Source organism: Capra hircus, chromosome 16 (genome assembly GCF_001704415.2).
Source record: "Capra hircus breed San Clemente chromosome 16, ASM170441v1, whole genome shotgun sequence".
In the NCBI taxonomy this organism is placed as follows: Eukaryota; Metazoa; Chordata; class Mammalia; order Artiodactyla; family Bovidae; genus Capra; species Capra hircus.
Window position 1 is genome coordinate 384,732 of NC_030823.1, and position 27,708 is coordinate 412,439.

Below are 27,708 nucleotides of genomic sequence, written 5' to 3' on the forward strand. Positions count from 1 at the left end.
AAGATTTATTTTTAAAATAAGGCAGCCCAGGAAGAGCAGAACAGGGCTGCTGACCGAGGCTGCCCAAGGCTGAGAACAGAAAGCTTGGGTAAGGAAAGACGCAGGAAGGAAGCCCAACTGTAGCCACCAGGGAGCGCTAGGGAGGTGGGTTGTGGAATGGTCCTGGGTCCTTACCCAGGTGCTGGGGCTGAAGGGGCCTTGGAACTTCAACTCCAGGTGCAGAGTTTGCAAGAGGAGCTGAACACCAGGCTCCTCCGGCTGCTTTGCTGGAACAACCACCCCCCTGTACAGCTGTAGCAACTGGACCGGTCCAGAGGGTTGGGGTGAAGCCCATCGGCTTTGCCCTGGCATGAAGCGTCTTGTCCAAGGCTGGAACTGTGCTCAGGTTCAGAGGGCTGGGGTGGTGCCGGAACATCAGGTTCTGGGGGGTCTAAAGGCATATACAGAAGACCTGGGGAAACAGCAATGATTCAAACAAGACTCCTCCGAAAGGTCTCAAACCCATAAGCCAACACACAGGCAGCATAGTCAGTAGAGCATAGTCAGGCAGCAGCTCAACACAGCACAGCCTAGGGCCAGGGAAAGTCAGACACCCCAGGCAGGGAACAGGCACTCCCACAGCGGGAGCACAGCTCTGCGGGAAGCACCAGGGCTGCAAGTGCCACAAGCAGTCAGGGGCCATCATACGCAGACCCAACCAAGTGACGGCGAGGCCAGCGGGGCCACGCTGAAGGCTGAGCACAGGCTTCCTCCCTGAGAAGAGAGGCTGAGGGCCTCTACAGGGAAGCGCTGGTCGCCAACACCCTCGGCCAGCACTGGCGCAATCATAAGGAGGAAGAAGAAAGTGTGAAAAGAGAACGGTTCCAACAGCTTCCTCAGCTCCTGGGGGAAGAATTTGGGAAATCACGGTACTGGGGCAGTTATTCCTTCAGAAGAAGCCAGAACCTAAGGTTCAGGGAGGTGGGGCGGCAGGGAGGGGTGTTCATACTTTACCCAATATTTTGCCTCTGGTTCCTAGCCCCTTACTCACTCAACTCCAACCGCAATGTCTTGATGAGGGAATACAGCTCTGGTTACAGAAGAAACCAGCAAAATCACCCATGTCCAGTATCCAAACCATGGCCCCTGCCATGCTCTCTGCTTCAGAAAGCTGAGCCGTGTGAGGGTGAGACCATGGTGGAGGAGCCCGGGGAAGCCTGGTCAGCACCCACAGCCAGCTTCCTCATCTACACAGGGTTCTCTTCTCCACACCCCCACAGGACCACAAGTCCTGATTCCTGCTAGGAATGATTCGTTCTGGAATCTTACACACTAATATAAGCACAGTGGGTGTGGGCATGAGGGTAAGGGTGTGAGGAATACATGGGTTTGTGGCCTTCCTTAGACTGGAAGCCGTAACATCTCAGCCTTTTCTCTTTGGGGTACAGTCTGCTGATTGTGAGGAGTTCAGTTACCATAGGGAATGACTAAGCTTCCCCAAAGATCTGAATCCATTTCATCTTCATGTATTTTTCCATCCCGAGGGCCTTCTTTCCCCCACCAGTTCTCTGGGGCTTCTTTAGGGGATGGCTGTGTGTCCCTTCCGAATAGGCTTTCCTGGACCCAGCCCCATTAGGGGCCCAAGGCTTACCTCTAGAGTGGTGCTGGGGTTAGAAGGTAGGGGTGCTCTGGCCCCAGTCTCCCTCCCTTTTGACACCAGTCCCCACTCAGGGCTCCAGCTTGCTCTCAGAGGCCATCTTCCCCTTTCACCTCCACCATGTCCTTCTCCTGTGCTTTCCTCCCCAGAAGGCCCAGCTTCCCTGCTTTAAGACTTCCACAAAAGCTCTTCCACCACAATCCCTCCTCTCGTTTTCCCCAGGCAGGATCATGCTGCCTCCTCAGTTCCTCCAAGGCATTTTGTCTACATCTCCGGAAGAACTTGCCACTGTCCACCCTTCCTAACTGAGATGAGACAGGAAGATGAGCAAATGCAGGCCCCTCTACAGGAACCGACGACCTCACTGAGGAGAAAGACGTGGAGACAAGTAAATTACTCAAGTCTTGAGCCATTAACTTTGGGCAGCAGTGGAGAGGGTGCCATGTAAGTAAATCAAAGGGTCTATAATTTGGACATTCACCAAATATTGTCAATGGATTGAATAAAATGACATGCCATAAGGAGTTTCAAAAGGGAGGGGTTATGTGTATACCTATGGCTGATTCAGACTTCCCTGGTGGCTCAGATGGTAAAGCGTCTGGCTACAATGTGGGAGACCTGGGTTCATTCCCTGGGTCGGGAAGATTCCCTGGAGAAGGAAATAGCAACCCATTCCAGTACTCTTGCCTAGAAAACCCCATGGACGGAGGAGCCTGGTGTCCACAGGTCGTAAAAAGTTGGATACAACTCAGCGACTTCACTTCACTTACGGCTGATTCATGTTGAGCTTTGACAGAAAACACCAAAATTCTGTAAAACAACTGTCCTTCAATAAAAAATAAATTAATTTTAAAAATGATATCCCTTCCTGTATGTATTTTTCCTCTTATATGACTGCATAATATGTATTTAATAAATAGGAATGTTTTCAGAGTGACACTCAGTGTAGAGGGGTTTTTGTCATTGTGTCTTTTCTTACCAAGTGATAAGTGTACAAAATGCTATCACGTGGAGCTCTGTGAGAGGCTGGGATATTTCTTCCTGAACAGATATCTCTTCTTGAAGAAATAAAAGGATATTTCTTCTTGTAGAGATTCTTAATGCTGTCATTGTTTTTGACAGGCCTTGGGCACAAAACCACCCTCTCCCAAAAGGGCTGAGTCTCACCTTAGTTTTGAAGCTCTCCACATCATCAAAACCTACCCACTATGCCCTGAAAGACATAGGGCACCTTCTGGTCCTTGATTCTCAGCAACACCCTTCCAGGAACAGACCTGTAGGAGAAGAAGGCAGAGCTGGAAAGGCGATGAGAGGCACTGCATGCGTCGTCTCCTTGTAATGAGGAGACTCATTCAGTTCAGTTGCTCAGTCGTGTCTGACTCTTTGCAACCTCATGAATTTCAGCCCTCCAGGCCTCCCTGTCCATCACCAACTCCCAGAGTTTACTCAAACTCATGTCCATTGAGTCAGTGATGCCATTCAGCCATCTCATCCTCTGTCATCCCCTTATCCTCCTGCCCCCAATCCCTCCCAGCATCATAGTCTTTTCCAATGAGTCAACTTTTCGCATGAGGTGGCCAGAGTACTGGAGTTTCAGCTTCAGCATCAGTCCTTCCAATGAACACCCAGGACTGATCTCTTTAGGATGGACTGGTTGGATCTCCTTGCAGTCCAAGGGACTCTCAAGAGTCTTCTCCAACACCACAGTTCAAAAGCATCAGTTCTTCGGTGCTCAGCTTTCTTCACAGTCCAACTCTCACATCCATACATGACCGCTGGAAACACCATAGCCTTGACTAGATTGACCTTTGTTGACAAAGTCATGTCTCTGCTTTTTAATATGCTGTCTAGGTTGGTCATAACTTTCCTTCCAAGGAGTAAACATCTTTTAATTTCATGACTGCAGTCACCATCTGCAGTGACTTTGGAGCCCCCAAAAATAAAGTCTGACACTGTTTCCACTGTTTCCCCATCTATTTCCCATGAAGTGATGGGACCAGTTGCCATGATCTTCGTTTTCTGAATGTTGAGCTTTAAGCCAACTTTTTCACTCTCCTCTTTCACTTTCATCAAGAGGCTTTTGAGTTCCTCTTCACTTTCTACCATAAGGGTAATGTCATCTGCATATCTGAGGTTATTGATATTTCTTCCAACAATCTTGATTCTAGCTTGTGCTTCTTCCAGCCCAGCATTTCTCATGATGTACTCTGCATAGAAGTTAAATAAGCAGGGTGACAATATGCAGCCTTGACGTACTCCTTTTCCTACTTGGAACCAGTCTGTTGTTCCATGTCCAGTTCTAACTATTGCTTCCTGACCTGCATATAGGTTTCTCAAGAGGCAGGTCAGGTAGTCTGGTATTCCCATCTCTTTCAGAATTTTCCACAGTTTATCGTGATCCACACAAAGGCTTTGGCATAGTCAGTAAAGCAGAGATAGATGTTTTTCTGGAACTCTCTTGCTTTTTCGATGATCCAACAGATGTTGGCAATTTGATCTCTGGTTCCTCTGGCTGCCTAAAACCAGCTTGAACATCAGGGAGTTCACGGTTCATGTATTGCTGAAGCCTGGCTTGGAGAATTTTGAGCATTACTTTACTAGCGTGTGAGATGAGTGCATTTGTGAGGTAGTTTGAGCATTCTTTGGCATTGACTTTCTTTGAGATTGGAATGAAAACTGACCTTTTCCAGTCCTGTGACCACTGCTGAGTTTTCCAAACTTGCTGGCATATTGAGTGTAGCACTTTCACAGCATCATCTTTCAGGATTTGAAATGGCTCCACTGGAATTCCATGACCTCCACTAGCTTTGTTCGTAGTGATGCTTTCCAAGGCCCACTTGACTTCACATTCCAGGATGTCTAGCTCTAGGTGAGTAATCACAACATCATGATTATCTGGGTCGTAAAGATCTTTTTCGTACAGTTCTTCCGTATATTCTTGCCACCTCTTCTTAATATCTTCTGCTTCTGTTAGGTCCAGACCATTTCTGTCCTTTATCGAGCCCATCTTTGCATGAAATGTTCCCTTGGTATCTCTAATTTTCTTGAAGAGATCTCTAGTCTTTCCCATTCTGTTGTTTTCCTCTATTTCCTTTCATTGATTGCTGAGGGAGACTTTATCTCTCCTTGCTATTCTTTGGAACTCTGCATTCACATGCTTGTATCTTTCCTTTTTTCCTTTGCTTTTCACTTCTCTTCTTTTCACAGCTATTTGTAAGGCCTCCCCAGACAGCCATTTTGCTTTTTTGCATTTCTTTTCCACGGGGATGGTCTTGATCCCTGTCTCCAGTACAACGTCATGAACCTCCGTCCACAGTTCATCAGGCACTCTGTCTATCAGATCTAGTCCCTTAAATCTATTTCTCACTTCCACTGTATAATCATAAGGGATTTGATTTAGGTCATACCTGAATGGTCTAGTGGTTTTCCCTACTTTCTTCAATTTAAGTCTGAATTTGACAATAAGGAGTTCATGATCTGAGCCACAGTCAGCTCCCGGTCTTGTTTTTGCTGACTGTATAGAGCTTGTCCATCTTTGGCTGCATAGAATATAATCAATCTGATTTCGGTGTTGACCATCTGGTGATGTCCATGTGTAGATTCTTCTCTTGTGTTGTTGGAAGAGGGTGTTTGCCATGACCAGTGCATTCTCTCGGCAAAACTCTATTAGCTTTTTCCCTGCTTCATTCCGCATTCCAAGGCCAAATTTGCCTGTTACTCCAGGTGTTTCTTGACTTCCCACTTTTGCATCCCATTCCCCTATAATAAGAAGGACATCTTTTAGGGGTGTTAGTTCTAAAAGGTCTTGTATGTCTTCATAGAACCGTTCAACTTCAGCTTCTTCAGCGTTACTGGTTGGGGCACAGACTTGGATAACTGTGATATTGAATGGTTTGCCTTGGAAACGAACAGAGGTCATTCTGCGTTTTTAAGATTGCATCCAAGTACTGCATTTCGGACTCTTTTGTTGATCATGATGGCTACTCCATTTCTTCTAAGGGATTCCTGCCCACAGAGTATATATAGTGGTCATCTGAGTTAATTTCACCCATTCCAGCCCATTTTAGTTTGCTGATTCCTAGAATGCCGACGTTCACTCTTACCATCTCCTGTTTGACCACTTCCAATTTGCCTGATTCATGGACCTAGCATTCCAGGTTCCTATGCAATGTTGCTCTTTACAGCATCAGACCTTGCTTCTACCACCAGTCACATCCACAGCTGGGTATTGTTTTTGCTTTGGCTCCCTCCCTTCATTCTTTCTGGAGTTATTTCTCCACTGATCTCCAGTAGCATATTGGGCACCTACTGACCTGGGGAGTTCCTCTTTCAGTATCCTATCATTTTGCCTTTTCTTACTGTTCATGGGGTTCCCAAGGCAAGAATACTGAAGTGGTTTGCCATTCCCTTCTCCAGTGGACCACATTCTGTCAGACCTCTCCACCATGACCCGCCCATCTTGGGTGGCCCCACACGGCATGGCTCAGTTTCATTGAGTTAGACAAGGCTGTGGTCCATATGATCAGATTGGCTAGTTTTCTGTGATTATGATTTCAGTGTGTCTGCCCTCTGATCCCCTCTCACAACACCTACCATCTTACTTGGGTTTCTCTTGCCTTGGACGTGGGGTATCTCTTCACGAATGCTCCAGCAAAGCACAGCTGCTGCTCCTTACCTTGGACAAGGTTGCCCGTCTGACCCTGGACATGGAGTAGCTCCTCTTGGCCCTCCTGCACCTGTGCAGCCGCCACTCCTTGGAAGTGGGGTAGCTCCTCTCAGCTACCCCTGCGCCATCACAGCCTGGCGCTCTTGGTCCCATGAGGAGACTAGAGACTAAAAATTCATGTCTGAAAAGCCTGGAGAACCGAGGAAGTTCTAGACTGAGTGATCTAGAACTGTGGATTTAGTGAGGAACCTGGGCTTAAGGATAAAACCAAAATGACATACATGGGATGGAATTTATGAGACCAGAATTCACTGTGCCTGGCATCCTCATTTAGAAGTTATGGGAGAAGGAGCCCCTACTCTGCACAGTACTCAGGGTGGTTGTGGGTTTTCTTACTTCAGAGTAAGCTAGCAGTCTTTGGTTCCCCTCCCTCTTTGGTGAAGGGGCCAGGAATTCTATGCCCCGTGGCTTGAGCCCCCACTGTGGTGTCCAACGAGGAGGCCAGGGTAAAGGATCATCCGTAGGTGGGCATAGCCACCATTGTGTGGCAGAGTCCTGGTAGTGAAGCAGGAGTGTCAGGGTTAATTTTCTTTGCCTTCAGACTGGGTCTGCTCATCCAAGGCTGGTGGCTCCAGAGGAGTTTCATGAACCTTTACTAGGGCTCCAACCCTGCCCCCATCTTCTTTAGATCCTATCTTAGACCCTCAACCCAGGGAGAGAAGCCACATGGACCTATCGCCAAGAGCTGGGGCTCTGGAGTCTGATGGTCATTGACTGAGTAAATACTTATTGAAGGCTTTCTGTATGCCAGGTACTGTCCTAGATGCTTGGGATAACCCAGTGAGCAAAGATCCCTGCCTTACTCAGCAACTTATTTGATTGCTAAGCCTCAGCCTTCCTATCTATAAAATGGAAGTAATAAAAGTATTTGTCTCTAAGAGCATTATGAAAATTAAAAGATATAATGCATGTATAAGATCTAAGACAATGCAATAAAGGGGAGCTGTGATTACGATCATTGCAATCACTGCTGTTTCACCTTCAGTACAAGAGCAGAGAATTTTATTTATCTCTGTATCCCCAGTGCCCAGAACAACACTTGACACTGAGAGGCACAAATAGAGAGAACAAATGAGCACAGGGCTTCTTCACCACCTTTGTGCAAGACCTTCTCCCATCAGGTACTGCTTGACATAATACCCCCAGGCCTACAACATGAGGAGGTACACTATACAGCCCTGTAAAATAACCAAATAATGACTCTTCCTTGCCAGGATGACAGGATCAGTTTCTCCAAGAAGCCATTCTGTTTTAGTCCAGATTTTCTAGTTACTCTAGCAACCTCTTAGCACTTAGATTACTTTCACTGTACTGACTGACATGAATTTCTTTTTGATGGTCTGTAAGACTTACCTCTGTGATCAAACTGGAGCTTTCCGAAAGCAGACATCAGAGCACCCTGCTAAGCTCTGCGGCATTTTTATGAAAATTTGGAAAATTCACCCTCTGATCAGAAGCAGTCTGACAGGGCACACAGTATGCAGAGTAGAAGGCCTCTTTGTAGGAGAATGGCCTCCATCCCCCCATATTGATCCAGAGCACACAGTTTGGAGGGCACCATGCCAGTGGGGGTTCTACTCCCTCACCTCTCAACTGAAGGGTTTTGTGTGTCTCCCCACATGCCTGGGTTGGCTTCCCCTGGGACCCATACAGTTTTCCAGATGGAAGTGGAGGGTTAGGCTGTGTGAGATCTAGACACCTGGCCCCAGTGCCTAAAGAAGTATACTTTATTTGTGAAAAAGTCACAGAAGTCCTAAACTTTCCACCTAGCTGACACACAAAGATGTGGGCTCCTCAGAAATAACAAATATTTTATTTTATTTTATTTGCTCTATTGTTTTTCTGCTTTCAATTTTATTGGTATCTGCTTCAATGTTATTTCTTTTTTTAATTTTTATTTTTACTTTATAATATTACTTTTCAAAAAAAAGAGCCCGATTTTTAAAACAAATATTTTAATTTAGGACATTTTGTTGTTCTTGTTTATGTTAAGAAGGAGAAGTGATATGGCCAGTCTTGACTTTTAAAACATAGAATGGGCTTACAAAACCATCTAGCCTGCTCAGTGAGGAAGAGCTGGGCAGGAAACTCCCCACCCACCCCAGTCTGCACTCAGGTCTGCCCTTTCCAGGGACTGGGGTGGGGTAGGGGTGGCTCTTCCCTGAGTGATGTCCCCTGAGATGCTGTCAACTTAGGAAAGATCTTGCCTCTGAAAGCACTTTCCAGAATGTCAGTTAGTGACAAGGAGCAAAAGTTATCCATTATTTTGAAGGAAATGGGATTGAGGGTGTATGAAGGGAGCAGGAACCATTTGGACTGGAAACGAGCTCAAAGACAGCCTCCCAAATAGTCACTGGTTTATATGATACCGTCAGGTTGGTTTATTGTGTCTAATATAAGCCAAGATGCTACATATTCTGTCACATCAAGAAGAAGAAAATACCTAGGAATAAATCTACCTAAGGAGACAAAAGACCTGTACTCAGATAGCATGAAAGCTGGCTCCTGCATGGAACACTAAAAACCAACTTTTATTATCTATAAGAAGTGCCTATCTTAACACTGAATGTTAGTGAAGACTTTAAAGGAAAACATGACAGTCTGGTTGAAAAGGTAAAAGACTTTTTGAGCACTTTGTGATCTTGCTAAAGGCTACACGCAGCCAAATGACTGCACCTTCTTCAGCTTTGTATCTGCATGGGTCCATTTTCATATGCCTCTCTTCTAAATCCAAGTTTTTAACTACTTTTGTTCCAAAAATAATTTTTTAAATGAATCCTATACAAAAGTTTATAACTAGCTTTTCTCTCTCTCTCTCCAAGGACATTTAAGTATCCCTTACAAGGAGTCTGGGGGTAGGTGGTTCCAGAATCATTATAGTAATTAAGCTACATCATAAAGGATCCAGCCTCTTTCTGTCTTTCTTCTATTATCCTCCTCAGATGGTTGACTCTTTCTTTTTTCCTGGTGCTTCTCATCCCACTAACTAGTTTCTTAGCTGGAAACTTTAATGTTACATAGCAAATGTTAATATGTACTGTGTAAGTAAATTAGTGTATCTATTAAAAATTGAATTTAAGGAATCCCTTGTGGCTCAGCTGGTAAAGAAACCACCTGCAATGTGGGAAAGCTGGGTTTGATACCTGGGTTGGGAGGATCCCCTGGAGAAGGGAATGGCTACCCACTCCAGTATGCTGGCCTGGAGAAGTCCATGGACTATGTAGTTCATGGGGTTGCAAAGAGTCAGACATGACTGAATGAATTTCACTCACTGAAAACTATAAGATGCTGATGAAAGAAATCAAAGAAAACATAAACAGATGGAAAGATATACCATGTTCATGGATTAGAAGAGTTAATATTGTCAAAATGACTATACTACTCAAAGCAAACTACAGATTCAGTGCAATCCCTATCAAATTACCAACATCATTTTTCACAGAACTAGAATAAAAAAATCTCAAAATTTGCAAGGAGAAACAAAAAACCCCAAACACCCAAAGCAATCTTGAGAAGGATAAATGGAGCTGGAGTAATCAAGGTCCTGGTTCAGACTATACTACAAGGCTACAGTCATCAAAATAATACAGTGCTGGGGCAAAAAAATAGAAATATAGATCAATGGAACAGGATAGAAAATCCAGAAATAAAACTATACATTTATGATCAATTAATCTATGACAACAGAAGCAAGATTACAATATTGGAAAGATCCCTTCAATAAACATAGTGGGAAAATTAGACAGCCACGTGTAAAAAAATGAAATTAGATCTTTCATTAACTCATAAATAAGGTCAAAATGGATTAAAGACCTAAATGTGAGACCAGACACTAAAGATCTCCTAGAGGAAAACATAGGCAGAACACTATCTGACATAAATCACAGAAACATCTTTTTCAATCCATCTCCTAGAACAATGGAAATAAAAGCAAAAATAAACAAATGGGACCTACTTAAACTCAAACAATAAACAAAATGAAAAGACAACCCACTGATTGGGAGAAAACATTTGCAAATGATTTGACTGGTAAGGGATTAGTCTCCAAAATTTACAAACAGCTTATAAGGCTTAGCAGCATCAAAGCAAACAATCCACTCAAAAAATGTATAGAAGACCTAAACATATATTTCTTAAAAAATAAAAAAATACAGATGGTCAATAGGCACATGAAAAGATGTTCAACATCACTAATTATTAGAGAAATGAAAATCAAAAATACAATGAGATATCACCTCGCATCAGCCAGAATGGTTATCTTCAAAAAAATCCACAAAAAGTGCTGGAGAGGATGTGGAGAGAAGGGAACCCTCCTACACTGTTGGTGGGAATGTAAATTGGTACAGCTACTATAGACAACAATATGGTGGTCCTTGAATAACTAAAATTATAGCTACCATTAGATAAGGTGTTATGTCCAACTCTTTGCAACCCCAAGGATTGTAGCCTACCAGTCTATGAAATTCTCCAGGCAAGAATATTGGAGGGGGTAGCCATTCACTTCTCCAGAGAGCTACCATATGACCCTGCAACCCCACCCCTGGGCATATATCCAGAGAAAAACATGATTTGAAGAGATACATGCATCCCAATGTTCATTGCAGCACTGTTTACAACAGCCAAGACATGGAAGCAATCTAAATGTCCATCAACAGATGAATGGCTAAAGAAGATATGGGGTGTGTGTGTGTGTGTGTGTGTGTGTGTGTGTGTGTGTGTGTGTGTAATATTACTCAGCCATTAAAAAGAATGAAATGATGCCATTGGCAGCCACATGGATGGACATAGAAAGCTCATATTGAGTGTAGTATGTCAGACAGAGAAGAGGAAATATATTATGACATCCCTTATGTGTAGAATCTAAAAAGAAATGATACAAATGAACCTACTACAAAACAGAAAGATACTCACTTAGGAAATGAGACAGGATTGCTGGGGGTAAGGATAGTTAGGGAGTTTGGGATGAACATGTACACAGTTATATTTAAAATGGATAACCAACAAGGACCTACTGTATAGCATATGGAACTCTGCTCAATGTTATGTGGCGTTGGATAGGAAGGGAGGTTTGGGGGAGAATGGACGGATACATGTATATGTTATGGCTGAGTCCCTGTACTGTCCACCTGGACCTATCACAATATTGTTAATCAGCTATTGCTGTTCAGTTGCTCAGTCATGTTCGACTGTTTGCAGCCTGATGAACTGCAGCACAACAGACTTCCCTATTCTTTACCATTTCTGGGAGTTTCTCAATCTCATGTCCATTGAATTGGTGATGCCACCCAACCATCTCATCTTCTATCATCCCCTTCTCCTCCTGCCTTCAATCTTTCCCAGCATCGGGCCCTTTTCCAATGAGTCAGCTCTTTGCATCAGGTTGTCAAAGTGTTGGAGTTCCAGCTTCAACATCAGTCCTTCCAGTGAATGTTCAGGGTTGATTTCCTTTAGGATTGACTGGTTTAATCTCCTTGCAGTAGAAGGGACTCTCAAGGGTCTTTTTCAGCACCACAGTTGGAAAGCGTCAATTCTTTGGCACTCAGCTGTTTTTATGGTCCAACTCACATCTGTACATGACTACTATAAAAATCACAGCTTTGGCTATACAAACCTTTGTTGGTAAACTGATGTCTTGCCTTTTAATACTCTGTCTAGATTTGTCATAGCTTTCCTTCCAAGGAGCAAGCATCTTTTAATTTCATGGCTGCAGTGATTTTGGAGTAAAAAAAATAAAGTCTATTTTCCATTGTTTCCCCCATCTATTTGCCATGAAGTGATGGGACTGGATACCATGACCTTATTTTTTGAATGTTGAATTTTCAGCCTACTTGTTCACTCTCCTCTTTCACTTTCATCAAAAAGCCCCTTAGTTCTTCACTTTCTGCTGTAAGAGTGGTAACATTTGCATATCAGAGGTTATTGATATTTCTCCCAGCAATCTTTATTCTATCTTGAGCTTCATCCAGACCAGCATCCACATGACGTACTCTACAAATAAGTTAAGTAAGGAGGGTGACAACCAATATCCTTTCCAAATTTTGAACCAGTACATTGTTCTATGTCTGGTTCTGTTACTTCTTAACCTGCATATATATTTCTCAAGAGGCAGGCAAGGTGGTCCGGTATTCCCATCTCTTTAAGAATTTTCCGTAGTTTGGTGTGATCCACACAGTCAAAAGCTTTAACAATGAAGCAGAAGTAGATAGTTTTCTGGAATTCCCTTGCTTTCTCTATGATCCAATGAATGTTGGCAATTTGATCTCTGATTCCTCTGCCTTTTCTAAATCCAGCATGTATATCTGAAAGTTCTTTGTTCACAAACTGTTGAAGCTTAGCTTGAAGGATTTGGAGCATCACTTTGCTAGCATGTGAAATGAGTGCAATTGCATGGTAGTTTGAACATTCTTTGGCATTACCCTTCTTTGTGGTTGGAATGAAAACTGACCTTTTCCATTCCTCTGACCACTGGTGAGTTTCCAAATTTCCAATGGCATATTGAGTGCAGCACTTTAATAGCATCATCTTTTAAGACTTGAAATAGCTCAGCTGGAATTCCATCACCTCCACTAGCTTTGTTTGTAGTAATGCTTCCTAAGGTCCACTTGACTTCACACTCCAGCATTTCTGAATCTAGGTGAGTGATGATAACCACTGTGGTTATCCCAGTCATTAAAACCTTTTTTGTATAGTTCCTCTGTGTATTCTTGCCACCTCTTCTTCATATCTTCTGCTTCTGTTAGGTCCATACTGTTTCTATCCTTTATTGTGCCCTTCTTTGCAAGAAATATCCTTTGGTATCTCTAATTTTTCTTGATGAGATCTCTAGCCTTTACCATCCTATTGTTTTCCTCTATTTCTTTGCGCTCTTCACTTAAAGCCTCCTTATCTCTCCTTGCTATTATTTGGAACTCTGCATTCAGATGTGCATCTTCCTTTTTCTCCTTTGCCTTTAGCTTCTCTTCTTTTCTCAGCTATTTGTAAGGCCTCCTTAGACAACAATTTTCCTTTTTGCATTTCTTTTTCTTGGGGATGGTTTTGGTCACTGCCTCCTATACAGTGTTAAGAGCCTCTGTCCATAGTTCTTCAGGCAATCTGTCAGATCCAACCCCTTGACTCTATTTGTCACTTCCACTGTATAAGCATAAGAGATTTGATTGAGATCATACCTGAATGGCTTAGTGGTTTTCCCTTCTTTCTTCAACTTAACTCTGAATTTTGCAATAAGGAGCTGATGATCTGAACCACAGTCTTGTTTTTGCTGACTGCATAGAGCTTCTTTACCTTTGGCTGCAAAGAATATAATCATCTAATTTTGATATTGACCATCTGGTGATGTCCATGTGTAGAGTTCTCTCTTGTGTTGTTGGAAGAGGGTGTTTGCTATGACCAGTATGTTCTCTTGGCAAAACTCTGTTAGCCTTTGCCTTGCTTCATTATGTACTCCAAGGCCAAACTTGACTGTTAATACAGGTATCTCTTGACTTCCTACTTTTGCATTCCAGTCCCCTATTATGAAAAGGACATCTTTTGGGGGTGTTGGTTCTAGAAAGTCTTGTAGGTCTTCATAGAACTGTTAAACTTCAGCTTCTTTGGCATTAGTGTTGGGGTATAGGAATGAACTATAGATGTTCAATTCCAGATGTTCAAGCTGGGTTTAGAAAAGGCAGAGGAACCAGAGATCAAATTGCCAACATCCACTGGATCATTGAAAAAGCAAGAAAGTTCCAGAAAACATCTATTTCTGCTTTATTGACTATGCCAAAGCCTTTGACTGTGTGGATCACAAAAAACTGTGGATAACTTTTAAAGAGATGGGAATACCAGACCACCTGACCTGCCTCTTGATAAATCTATATGCAGGTCAGGAAGCAACAGTTAGAACTGGACATGGAACAACAGACTGTTCCAAATTGGGAAAGGAGTAAGTCAAGGCTGTATATTGTCATCTTGCTTATTTGACTTATATGCAGAATACATCATGGGAAACGCTGGGCTGGATAAAGCCCAAGCTGGAATCAAGACTGCCGATAGAAATATCAATAACCTCAGATATGCAGATGACACCACCCTTACGGCAGAAAGTGAAGAGGAGCTAAAAAGCCTCTTGATGAAAGTGAAAGAGGAGAGCGAAAAAGCTGGCTTAAAGCTCAACATTCAGAAAACGAAGATCATGGCATCCGGTCCCATCACTTCCTGGGAAAGAGATGGGGAAACAGTGGAAACAGTGTCAGACTTTATTTTTTTGGGCTCCAAAATCACTGCAGATGGTGATTGCAGCCATGAAGTTAAAAGATGCTTACTCTTTGGAAGGAAAGTTATGACCAACCTAGACAGCATATTCAAAAGCAGAGACATTACTTTGCCAGTGAAGGTCTGTCTAGTCAAAGCTATGATTTTTCCAATAGTCATGTATGGATATGAGAGTTGGACTATAAAGAAAGCTGAGCATTGAAGAATTGATGCTTTTGAACTGCGGTATTGGAGAAGACTCTTGAGAGTCCCTTGGACTGCAAGGAGATCCAACCAGTTAATCCTTATGGAAATCTGTCCTGAATATTCATTGGAAGGACTGATACTGAAGCTCCAATAATCTGGTCACCTGATGCGAAGAACTGACTTATTTGAAAAGACCCTGATGCTGGGAAAGATTGAAGGCTTTTTCTGCATCTATTGAGATGATCATATGGTTTATATCTTTCAGTTTGTTAATATGGTGTATCACACTGATTGATTTGTGTATATTGAAGAATCCTCGCATCACTGGAATAAACCCAACTTGATCATGGTGAATGAGCTTTTCATTGTGTTGCTGAATTCTGTGTGCTAAAATTTTGTTGAGGACTTTTGCATCTATGTTCATCAGTGATATTGGCCTATAGTTTTCTTTTTGTGTGTTGTTTTTGTCTGGTTTTGGTATTGGGCTGATGGTGGCCTTGTAGAACGAGTCTGGAAGTGTTCTTTCATCTGCAATTTTTTGAAAGAGTTTTAGAAGGATAGGCATTAGCTCTTCTCTAAATGTCTGATAGAATTCTCCTGTGAAGCCATCTGGTCCTGGGCTTTTCTTTTTGGGGAGATTTTTGGTCACAGCTTCAATTTCAGTGCTTGTAACTGGGTTGTTCATAAGCTCTACTTCTTCCTGGTTCAGTCTTGGAAGATTGAACTTTTCTAGGAATCTGTCCATTTCTTCCAGGTTATCCATTTTCTTGTCATATAGTTGTTCATAATAGTCTCTTACAATCCTTTGTATTTCTGCTCTGTCTGTTGTAACCTCTCCTTTTTCATTTCTCATTTTGTTGATTTGATTCTTCCCTTTTTTTTAATTCCTTGATGAGCCTGGCTAAAGGTTTGTCAGTTTTGTTTATCTTCTCAAAGAACCAACTTTTGCTTTTATTAATCTTTACTATTATTTCTTTCACTTCTTTTTCATTTATTTCTGCTCAGATCTTTATGATTTCTTTCCTTCTACTAATTTTGGGTTTTTTTCTTCTTCTTTTTCTTCTTCCAGTTGTTTTAGGTGTAAAGTTAGGTTGTACGTTTTTCTTTTTTCTTGAGGTAGGATTGACTTTCTATAAACTTCTCTCTTAGAACTGCTTTTGCTGCATCCCATAGGTTTTCAGTTGTTGTGTTTTCATTGTCATTTGTTAGTAGAAATTTTTTACTTCCTTTTTGATTTCTTCAGTAATCCATTGCTTATTTAGAAATGTCTTGTTTAATCTCCATGTGTTTGTGTGTCTTAGTTTTTTTCTTGTAACTGATATCTAGTCTCATAGCATTGTGGTCAGAGAAAATGCTTGATATGATTTCAATTTTCTTAAATTTACAGAGGTTTGATTTGTGACTCAAGATATGATCTAACCTGGAAAATGTTCCATGTGCACTTGAGAAGAAGGTGGATGCTTCTGAATTTGGATGGAATGTCCTGAAGCTATCAGTGAGATCCATCTTACCTAACGTATCATTTAAGACTTGTGTTTCCTTATTAATTTTCTGTTTTGATGATCTGTCCACTGGTGTGAGTGTGGTGTTAAAGTCTCTTACTATTACTGTGTTACTGTCAATTTCTCCTTTTATGTCTGTTAGTGTTTGTCTTATGTATTGAGGTGCTCCTATGTTGGGTGCATAGATATTTGCAATTTTTATGTCTTCCTCTTGGATTTATCCCTTGATCATTATGGAGTGTCCTTCCTTATCTGTTGTAATATTCTTTATTTTAGGATCTATTTTGTCTGATATGAGGATAGCTACTCCAGCTTTATTTTGTTTTCCATTTGCATGGAATATATTTTCCATCCTCTCACTTTCAGTCTATGTGTGTCTTGAGGTCTGAAGTGGGTTTCTTGCGGACAGCATATATATGGGTCTTATTTTTGTATCCATTCAGCCAGTCTGTGTCTTTTGGTTGGAGCATTTAATCCATTTACATTTAAAGTAATTATTGTTATATATGTTCCTATTTCTGTTATCTTAATTGTTTGGGGTTGATTTTGTAGATTTTTTTTCCTTCTCTTGTATTTTCTCACTATATAAGTCCATTTAACATTTGTTGTAAAGCTGGTTTGTTGATACTGAATTCTCTTAACTTTTGCTTGTATGAAAAGCTTTTGATTTCTCCATCAATTTTGACTGAGATCCTTACCAGGTACACTAATCTTGGTTGTAGATTTTTCCCTTTCAGTACTTTAAATATATCCTGCCATTCCCTTCTGGCCTGCAGAGCTTCTGCTGAAAGATTAGTTGTTTAGCATATAGGGTTTCCCTTGTATGTTACTTGTTCCTTCTCCCTTGCTGCTTTTAATATTCTTTTTTTGCATTTAGTCTTTGTTAGTTCAATTAGTATGTGTCTTGGCATGTTTCACTTTGGGTTTATCCTGTATGGGACTCTGCACCTCTTGGACTTGATTCACTATTTCCTTTTCCATGTTTGGGAAATTTTCAACTATAATCTCTTCAAATTTTTTCCCTTTCTTTTTCTCTTCTTCTTCTGGGACCCCTATAAATTGAATGTTGGTGCATTTGATATTGTCCCAGAGGTATCTGACACTATCCTCAATTCTTTTCATTCTTTTCACTTTATTCTGCTCTTCAGAATAAAGTTATTTCATTTTGGTAGAAATAAATAATTTATAATGGTGGAAGTTATTTCCACCATCTTATCTTTCAGCTCACTGATTCGTTCATCTGCTTCAGATATCTGCTACTGATTCCTTCTACAGTATTTTTAATTTCAGTAATTGTGTTGTCTGTCTCTGTATGTTCCTTCTTTAATTCTTTTAGGTCTTTGTTAACTGATTCTTGCATTTTCTCCATTTTGTTTTCAAAGTTTTTTGTTTCGTCTTTACTCTCATTGTTCTGACTTCTTTTTCAGGTAGTTTGTCTATTTCCTCTTCATTTATTTGGATCTCTCTGTTTCTAGGTTGTTCCTTCATTTGTACAGTACTTCTCTGCCTTTTCATTATTTTTGTTAGCTTATTGTGTTTGAGGTCTCCTTTCCCCAGGATTCAAGGTTGAATTCTTTCTTCCTTTTGGTTTCTGCCCTCCTACGGTTGGTCCAGTGGTTTGTGTGGGCTTCGTGTAGGGCGAGATTTGTGCTGAGATTTCTTCTTCTTATGGGCAAGGGTGAGTGAGGTGGTGCTCCTGTCTGCTGATGACTGGGTTTGCGTTTTGTTTTGCTTGTTGTTTAGGCGAGGCGTGCTGCACAGGGAGCTACTGGTGGTTGTGTCATGCCAGGTCTTGTGTTCAAGTGGCTTCTTTTCTGTGAGTTCTCACTATTTGATACTCCCAAGGGTTAGTTCTCTGGTAGTCTAGGGTCTTGGAGTCAGTGCTCCCAATCCAAAGGCTCAGGGTTTGATCTCTGGTCAGGAATGAAGATTCCACAAGTGGTTTGTTATGACATTGACATTGACATTGAAGCCGCTCAGTTGTGTCCAACTCTTTGCAACCCCATGGACTGTAGCCTACCAGGCTCCTCCATCCATGGAATTTTCCAGGCAAAAGTACTGGAGGGGGTTGCCATTTCCTTCTCCAGGAGATCTTCCCAACTCAGGGATCGAACCCGGGCCTCTCACATTGTAGGAAGACACTTTACCATCTGAGCCACCAGGGAAGTCTCAAACGAGAAACCAAAGATGAACCCCACATAAATGGCAGTTACAAAATCAGGCAAATAATAAATAAAATAATGGAATGTACACATACACATGTACACCCATGAGAAAAGTCTAAACAGTCCAACAAAAATAAAGTACAACAGATTGACCTAGAGAACAAAGAAAATCAAACAATATATTTACCAGTTAAGAACAAAACTAGCTAAAGCACAAACTGGGAAACAAAACTAAAGCAAGGTGCCAACTGGAGAATAAAGCAATGAAAATAAAACTAGCAAATATGTTGAGAGGAAAGGAAAGAAAGAAAAGAAATAAAGAATAGATACACAATGTTAAATAGAGGTAGATAAAGAAAATTTATATATATCAAAGGTTAACTGCAAGGGGAAAAGATCAATAGGAAGAGCAAACAAAGGAAAAAATTTAGAAAATAGAATAATAGATTTAAAAAATTAAAAAGGAGGAAAACTCCACAGAACTGCAAGAGCCTAATGTAGAGGCAGAGGTTTATAAAATCAATAAAAATTGTTGACTGAAGAAAAAAAATGAAAAAAGAAAGCTCAAAACCTTGATCAGATTTCATAGTGCCAATAAAATCAACAACTACAACAGAAGGGGAAATAAAAGAAAAAAAATTCAAAAGAATCTACAAAGCAAGTCAAAACATAATATTCTTATTTATTATTCCATAAATGTTTTTCTTGAGTCACTGCTGTTAGAGTCCTTTTCCTTGCTGGGAGTCACTGTCCACCTCACCTCCCTAGGATGCCCTCCAACACTGTGCCCGTCCCTGGACCTGCTGTGGGGACAGCTCAGATTCTAATCTGGACCTACACCTGTGTGTCCTTGCCTCCAATGCCCACAGCTATCAGAACTAGTGTGTTTTCTTTTATGGGAGCTCTCAATGGCCTTTTATATATTCCATAGACACCGAGTCTGTCTAGTTGACCATGTGGATTTAATCTGCAGCTGGTGGGAAGGTTTTGGGTCTTCTTCCTTAGTCACACTGCCCCTGGGTTTCAATTGGGCTTTTATTTCCACTTCTGCATGTGGGTCAGACTTTCTGTGTGGCTCAGACAGTAAAGCATCTGCCTACAATGTGAGAGACCTGGGTTTGATCCCTTGGTTAGGAAGATCCTCTGGAGAAGGAGATGGCAACCCACTCTAGTACTCATGTCTGGAAAATCCCATGGACAGAGGAGCCTGGTAGGCTACAGTCCATGGGGTCGCAAAGAGTCGGACACGACTAAGCGGCTCACTTTCACTTTTCACTTTCTGCATGTGGGTAGTCCACTGGGATTTGCTCCCGAGGCTGCTCTGAGGGACTTTGGTTTGAAACTGTGAGGGCCAGGTGTGGAGGTGGTGCAGCTGCTTGGGTTGCAGGGGTTCTGGCAGCACCAGGTACTCAGAGGGGTTGGCAGCTAGAGAAGCAGGAAATATAGTGCTCTAGAAGGGCATGGCAACCAGTATTGGCCAATGCGCTCCAGTATTCTTGCCTGGAGAAACCCCTCCCTGACAGAGAACCCTGGCAGGCCACAGTCCACAGGGTCACAAAGAGTCAGACACGACCAAAGCGACCCTGCGCACACAGACACAGGACTTTTTCTGCCTGTGGCAGCTCAGCCCCAGGGGCAGTTGAATGTGAAGGCGGTGCAGCTGCTTGGCTTGTGGGGACCCTGGTGGCGCCAAGTGTGCAGGGACACAGACTGCCTCTGACACAGGAGTTATGGCCCTCTCACAGTCTTTTTTAAAGCCTCTTGTAGCTGGTGATCAGAAGGCCTCTTTGGCCAGTCTTTTCTCCATAGCTACACCTGTTCAGGCACTTAGAGGGCTCCCTTGCCTGGGGTCCTTCTCTGTTGTTCAGCTTGTCAGGCACATAGAGGGGCCCCCTGGCTGAGGTCCTGCTCTGTAGATCGGCACATCAGGCACTTAAAGGAGCACCCTGGGTGGGGTCCTGCTCTGTGTTCAGTGCGTCAGACGTTTGATGGGCCAGCCTCTCCATTGTTCAGCTGCCGATGCTGGCGTGTGGGGAGAGAGAGGCTATGGGGATGGCTCCACCCCATACATGTGACTTAGCAGTATCGCCTTGCTTCCATGGCTGACTGGCTTTCCTCCACAGGCATTTCCCACCGCAGTCTCCTCCCTCGCATCCCCTCGGTCTGTCTCTCCACAGTCAACAGCAGCCCTCGCCCTGAGATTGCTCCACAATCCCCAATCTCCAGCTCCCAGCCACTGCCCCTTCCAGGTGACCAGCATCCCTGTCCAAGGTATGTATGGGTGTGGCAAGGACTGTCTGATTCTCATTCCATTTAGGCTGCCACAGATCAGCTGTTTCACTCTCAGCCTCAAATGTTTCTCCCTTGACTCAGACAACTGCCCCGCTGTGGGGATGGGACCCGTGCCTCAGTTCCCCCACCCGCTGAGGGCAGGTCCAGTCTTACTAACACTCACGCTTTTCCCCCTGGCTCCTTCATCCTCCCAAGTTTTGCATGGGTCTATAGATTCTTTTCCGCTGGTCGGGTCCTCCTGTCCACTCTCAGCTGGTGTTCTGCATGCACGTCTGCGTCTGAAGGTGTAGTCCTGATGTATCCACAGAGAGATGTACTCCATGTCCACCTACTCCTCTGTCATCTTGTTTGTAGATTTTTTGATGATGACCATTCTGAATGGTGTGAGGTGATATTTCATTGTAGTTTTGATTTGCATTTCTCTGATAATGAGTGATGTTGCAGTGGGGTGAGAGGTGGGAGGGAGGTTCAAGGGAGAAGGGACATATGTATACCTATGGCTGATTCATGTTGGTGTATGCAGAAACCAACACAATATTGTAAAGTAATTCAGTTCAGTTCAGTCGTTCAGTAGTGTCCAACTCTTTGTGACTCCATGGACTGCAGCAGACCAGACTTCCCTGTCCATCACCAACTCCCAAAGCTTTCTCAGACTCATGTCTATAGAGTTGGTGATGCCATCCAACCATCTCATCCTCTGTCATCCCCTTCTCCTCCTACCCTCAATCTTTCCCAGCATCAGGGTCTTTTCAACTAAGTCAGTTCTTCCCATCAGGTGGCCAAAGTATTGGAGTTTCAGCTTCAACATCAGCTCTTCCAATGAATATTCAGGACTGATCTCCTTCAGAATGGACTGTTTGGATCTCCTTGCAGTCCAAGGGACTCTCAAGAGTCTTCTCCAACACCACAGTTCAAAAGCATCAATTCTTCAGTGCTCAGTTTTCTTTATAGTCCAACTCTCACATCCTTATGTGACCACTGGAAAAACCATAGCTTTGACTAGACGGACCTTTATTGGTAAAGTAATGTCTCTGTTTTTTAATAGGTTGGTCATAGCTTTTCTTCCAAGGAGTGAACATCTTTTAATTTCATGGCTGCAGTCACCATCTGCATCTTGAGAACCCCATGAACAGTATGTAAAGTAATTTTTCTCTGATTAAAAGTAAATTAAAAAATTTTTAAAGTACATGGAGTTTGGGGGAGATTCAGCAAGGGCTGTAGCTCAACTATGTGGGGTGTGGGGGACCAAAAAATTTGGATTCAACTTCTCTAAAGAACTATGGCTTGAAAAATAAATGAGTTAAACTTCTGGGGAAATCAACTTCTCTCTCTTCCCCACGTTTGTTATTTCTCTGGACCCAAGCTCTTCCCTCCTGTGCGAGGAAGAAGGAGAATGTGTGCCCAATGCACAGCCTCAGGGTGAGGGCCTGGGCACAGGGAGCGGGCTGGGATGCAAAGGGAACCCAAGAGTCCAAGCTGCTAAACATCACCCTGAGAGTTCTCTCTGGTCTTGCACAAGAAGGAGCCCTCCTTGTTCTCTCAAACCCCACATGCAATCAATTCAACAGACACAGAATGAGTGTGTTTTCCTTACTGAGCCAAGGGGCTAGAACATAGAGCTGGAGGAGACTTAGGTTTCTTACTTCCGGTAGCTCAGAGCCTGAAGTGGCCGGGATAGGGGATACCTAAGCCAATAATTAGAAACACTGATATATACTATAAAATGTGTTCAGGTGCTATCAGAGCAGAGAGGTTGAAGCAAGTGACTCCAGAAAAGACTGGAGAGAGGCTGACATTTAAGCTGGCCCCACAGATGTACAGGAGTTCAGCTAATGGATAAGGAGGCTAGAACTTTCCCCAAAGAAGGAACAGCAAGGCCATTAGGGGCACAAGGACCCTTGCAGGGGGCTGAGCTTTGGAGGAGAGAACCCACTGAAATCTGGCAAGAGCTCTTGGGATGGGAGTAAGGATGGGGGAGTGAGTGGGAAAGTGTAGCAGAGTCCAAGGAATGAGGCTGAGGAAATCCAGAGTTAGCTTCAAGAGAAGCACCACTTACTCCATTTACCATCAGACTTAAACAGCACAAACAAGAGGGCAAAGGTTAAGATATCATTCTCACTCTCCCAGGCCCTGTGTGGCTACAGGAGTGAGAAGTGGTCAGGGAGTGGGGGGCTCACAATAGTTTACTACAAATCCAGCTTCCTCTGCCCATGAGGGTGCTGTACCCTTCCCTTCATCCAGGCCAGGCAGCAGGACTCCCACCTGGCCTGGGCTAGTTCCAGAGCTGATGGAAGTTTCCATGAGCTGAGGCTGCTCCCTCTCTAGAGTATCAGTGGAGCAGTGTAGGTTTAGGAAGATTCTAGGAAAACCACTAACTGAATGCTTTTAGAGAGAAAGTTTGTCTTTTGAAACAAGCAGAAAACCTGTCCTGGGGTTGCAAAGCACCAATTTGGAAGGGCTAGGCCAGAGAGTCCATCTCTCAATGAGGCTTCTGGTCCTCTGCTCACAGACACAATTTATTACTTCCTGCTGATTTCCTGCCATAACCCACAAGAGGTTGGCTGAGTTATCAACATCCTTGGAGACCTAGGGCTCAACGTGACTCCTTTAAAAATCTTTATTTCATCTTTCTGGTGACTTGGGTTTCCCCATTAACCTAATAAAACTTGCCTGAAAATTTGTAAGAACACTCAGGGTCATGGCCCCTGGACTGCCCTCTGCAGTTGGGAAGACTCCTTTGGCAGTAGGGGCCCCTGGGAAAGTAGTAGTCTTAGAGCACAAGAAAGACAAAACCAGCCAGAGCTGATGTACTCACCCTGGGCTCCCAGAACAAGAGGAAAAGTCATTCTTAGCCTGTTAAGAAAAGCTTTTGCTTGCAACACAATGGCTCTTGGGCTGAAAGACCTCAGGGGGAGCCCACAGGGACTGCAAACCAGGTGGCAAAGAGAATGGAATGGAATGACCCTCCTAAGTTCTCCTGAAAGCTTCTGCTTCCTTACACACAGCACCAAGCAGCCATTTCACACACACATCCCCCACTTCCCCACAGCTTCCAGGGCCCAGCCCACGCTCCCCAACAGCACCCACTCACCTGCCCAGGCCACAGACTACAGCACGGTGCTGGCTCAGGGACGGATTCCAGCCCTACCAGCTCGCCCTCCTTTATCAGGGCTCCCTGTTGCCCTACAGCCGGGGGTGTTGAAATCAGGCGGGGGCAGAGGCAGGACACAGGGGGCAGGGAAGTGATACGGAGGTCTAAGTGTCGAGTAGCCGAATTGGCAAACCTGACACAAAGCCTTTTAGCAATCCTTGGTTTTCTGGAACAAGCATGGGGTAAATTGGGCTCTTATCATTGCCAAACCAGGAAGCAGATAGAGGGAAAAGGAAAGTGCTTCTAAACCTTTTGCTGGGCAGGCATGACTGATTTTCTCGGGGTGGGCTGGTAAGAACAATAAGCAGTCACAGACTTAGGTTTCGAAAGAGGAGAAACACCTCCTGAGTCGGGGAGCTGGCTTCTAGCCCAGCCTACCTGCTTGTTTCAACATAGCCTTCTCCAAAACTCAGGTAACCTCTCTGTAAGATAACAGTGTTGCAAATATAATCTATATACCACAATAGTAATGTTTTTATTACCGTCCTCATGATAGTAATATTTTTATATCCATTGAGAAAAATATATAGTGACAAATAGCAACTATGAATTTACTAATGTTTTTAAATGCCCATGTTTCTTATAAAGAATTGTAGGGACCTCTATTAGTTTTCCATGGCTGCTGTAACCAAATACCTCAAACTGGTGGCTTGAAGCAACAGAAATTTATTCTCTTACAATTCAGGAGGCTAGAAGATTGAAATCAAGGTATTAGCAGGGCCATCTTCCTCCAAAATTTCTAGGGAAATCTTTCCTTGCCTCTTCCATCTTCTGATGGCTTCTGGTGTTCTTTAGCTTGCAGCAGCATCACTCCAATCCAGGGTGATCCCATCTTGAGATTCCTACCTTAATTACATTTGCAAAAAATCCTTATTCAAGTCAAGTCACATTCTGAGGTATGGTAGAGATACTGTGGGATGGGCAGCATTTGGCCACTGCAGGACCTACTGGGACACGTTACTTATTTCGTCTGAAGACAATGGCCAATGTGTGCATCACCTCTAGGGTCCCGGTAAGACTCTGAGCTTCTAGGGGCTCCACTCTTTGGTCCTTGGCCTTAATGTGAGTGACCAGAATGATTGAGTGGGAATGTCCCGTGGCAGCAGGCTCTGGAGTCAAATTGCCTGTGTGTGAATCCCAACTTTGCCATCTACTAACTGTGTAGCCTTGAACATGTTTCTTTAATTTCTCTGGACTCCGGTTTCTTCTGCTGTAAAGAGAAGTCCTTGGAAGATGGCCGTGAAGGCACTGCCTGCCAGTCACTGTTATTCCTGGGGCTGCCTGGCCCTGATCCTTCTGCCCAATCTCTGTGAATGTCAGAGATCAGGGTTCTGGTCACTTCTGTGAGCTCTCTGAGAGGGTAAGACTTCTGTGCCCTTCTCAACTTCTCTTTCACATGGAGATCCTGCAAAGGAGCCTGTTCAGAGTCACCCGGGATCTATAGAGGTGCCGCAGATCCTGCAATGTGGGAAGAAGTAGGAAGTGAAAACTAGGAGACTTTGAGAAGCTTCTCCAGAGAGCCAGGTGGCCTCCTTTTCTTGCCCCCGACTCCCATACGCACAGCTGACCTGTCAGCTTTGAGGTTTTCTGACTGTGCTTTATGTCACCAAAAGAACCCTGCATTGGTGGTACCCAGGATTCTGTTCTTGTTGTTCAGTCGCTAAGTCCAACTCATTGTGACCCCATGGACTGCAGCACACCAGGCTTCTCTGTCCATTACTATCCCCCAAGTTTCCTCAGACTCATGTCCAGTGATGCCATCCAAACATCTCATCCTCTGTCACCCCTTTCTCCTCTTGCCCTCAATTTTTCCCAGCATCAGGGTATTTTCCGATGAGTCAGCTTTTCGCATCAGGTTGCTAAAGTACTGGAGCTTCAGCTTCAGCATCAGTTCTTCCAATGAATATTCAGGACTGATTTCCTTTAGGATGGACTGTTTGGATCTCCTTGCTGTCCAAGGGACTCTCAAGAGTCTTCTCCAGCACCGCAGTTTGAAAGCATCAATTCTTTGGCACTCAGCCTTCTTTATGGTTCAACTCTCACATCCATACATGGAATGTATGGAAAAACCATACTGGAAAAACCATAGCTTTGACTCTTCAGACGTTTGTCGACAAAGTAATGTCTCTGCTTTTTAAAATGCTGTCTAGGTTTCTCATCTCTTTCCTTCCAAGGAGCAAGTGTCTTTTAATTTTATGACTGCAGTCATCATTGATTTTGGAGCCCAAGAAAATGAAACCTGATACTCTTTCCACATTTTCCCCATCTGAAAGTTCTCAGTTCATGTACTGCGGAAGCCTAGCTTGAAGGATTTTGAGCAAAATCTTGCTGGGATGGGAAAAGAGTGCAATTGTATGGTAATTTGAATTTGGGATTGAAATGAAAACTGCCTCAGGATTCTGAGTCACTCTAGACGCTGACCTGCCCCAGTCACCCAGGGTCTCCACTGTGCCTAGTAGCCCCACCGTTGCCATCAGCACCTTGGTTAGTGTAGCTACTTCTTTTCTTTCCCCTGATTACCTCATTCCTGTTACTCTCTCCTGAAGCAGCCTGCTCTTTTCCTTCCTGCTGCTGCTAAGTCACTTCAGTCATGTCTGACTCTGTGCGACCCCATAGATGGCAGCCCACCAGGCTCCCCCATCCCTGGGATTCTCCAGGCAAGAACACTGCATTGGGTTGCCATTTTCTTCTCCAATGCATGAAAGTGAAAAGTGAAAGTGAAGTCAGTCAGTCGTGTCCGACTCTTAGCGACCCCATAGACTGCAGCCCACCAGGCTCCTCCATCCACGGGATTTTCCAGGCAAGAGTACTGGGGTGGGGTGCCATTGCCTTCTCCATTGCCTTCCTAGTCCTTATCCTAATTTGAAATTATGTACTTATTTTTGTGAGTTTATGTATTGCATGTGTGTCTCTCTCATTAGACTGAGAGCCCCAAGAGTGAGAATCATGTCTGTCCACTACTGTGTGTTTTTAGCCCCAGTGGTTGGCACATAGAATAGTCCTTAAGAAATATCTGAAAATATTGAGGGAATTGACTATTGAGTATTATTTCCTCACTCCCCTCACCACTCAATGTCAAACGCTCAGAAAGGATCTCATTGATGAGAGAAGCACAAACCTCCCCATAAAACCTCTTACTATTAATAGAGGCTGTTCTCCCATATTGCAGTTGAGGAAACAGATGCCGGATAACTTGTAAACTGCTCAATGCTGGATAAAACAGAGCCAGAGCTGGAGTGGAGGCTCCCAGGCTCTTTCCTTTCCTACCTGGGAATCTTCAGATGGGCGTCAGTCGCAGTCAGGGGTAGACCTGGATGCTGGCCACTGTGGCCATCAGTTGTGCAGAAATGCACGTCTGGGAGTCCCTACAACCCTCTGGCAATGAAGAGCACACTGAGCCCTCTCTGGCCATGCAGACTGCGGCCTCATCTGTCCAAATGTCAGCTTGTTTCCTAATCCTGGGGGCCCACATCCCAGTGGAAGCTGCTTTCCTCACAGATAACAACAGGCTTGCATCTGAAGCAGTTGGCATGCCTTTGGTACCAGAGCTGAGAGGTGAGGATTGAGTCTAGCTAGTGTGGGCCAAGGCCAGCACTATAGCCCATTCATTTCCCATGCTTCTCCCCCACTTCCTCCTTCAGGCTCTGACATTCCATGTAGACACCTTTCTTCCTCATCCTCCCTTCTCTCTTTCTCACTCTACTTGGATCTCTCCTTCTATTCTTCTCTCCCCTGTTTCTATATATGATTATTAGTGTAAAGTAATTTTCATTCTATTTGTTGAAGCATTAGAAACCATA

General features: G+C 43.7%; 1 pseudogene; it reads right to left on the bottom strand.

The window, feature by feature from the left end:
• On the bottom strand, positions 207-6,843 carry LOC106502933 (annotated as a pseudogene).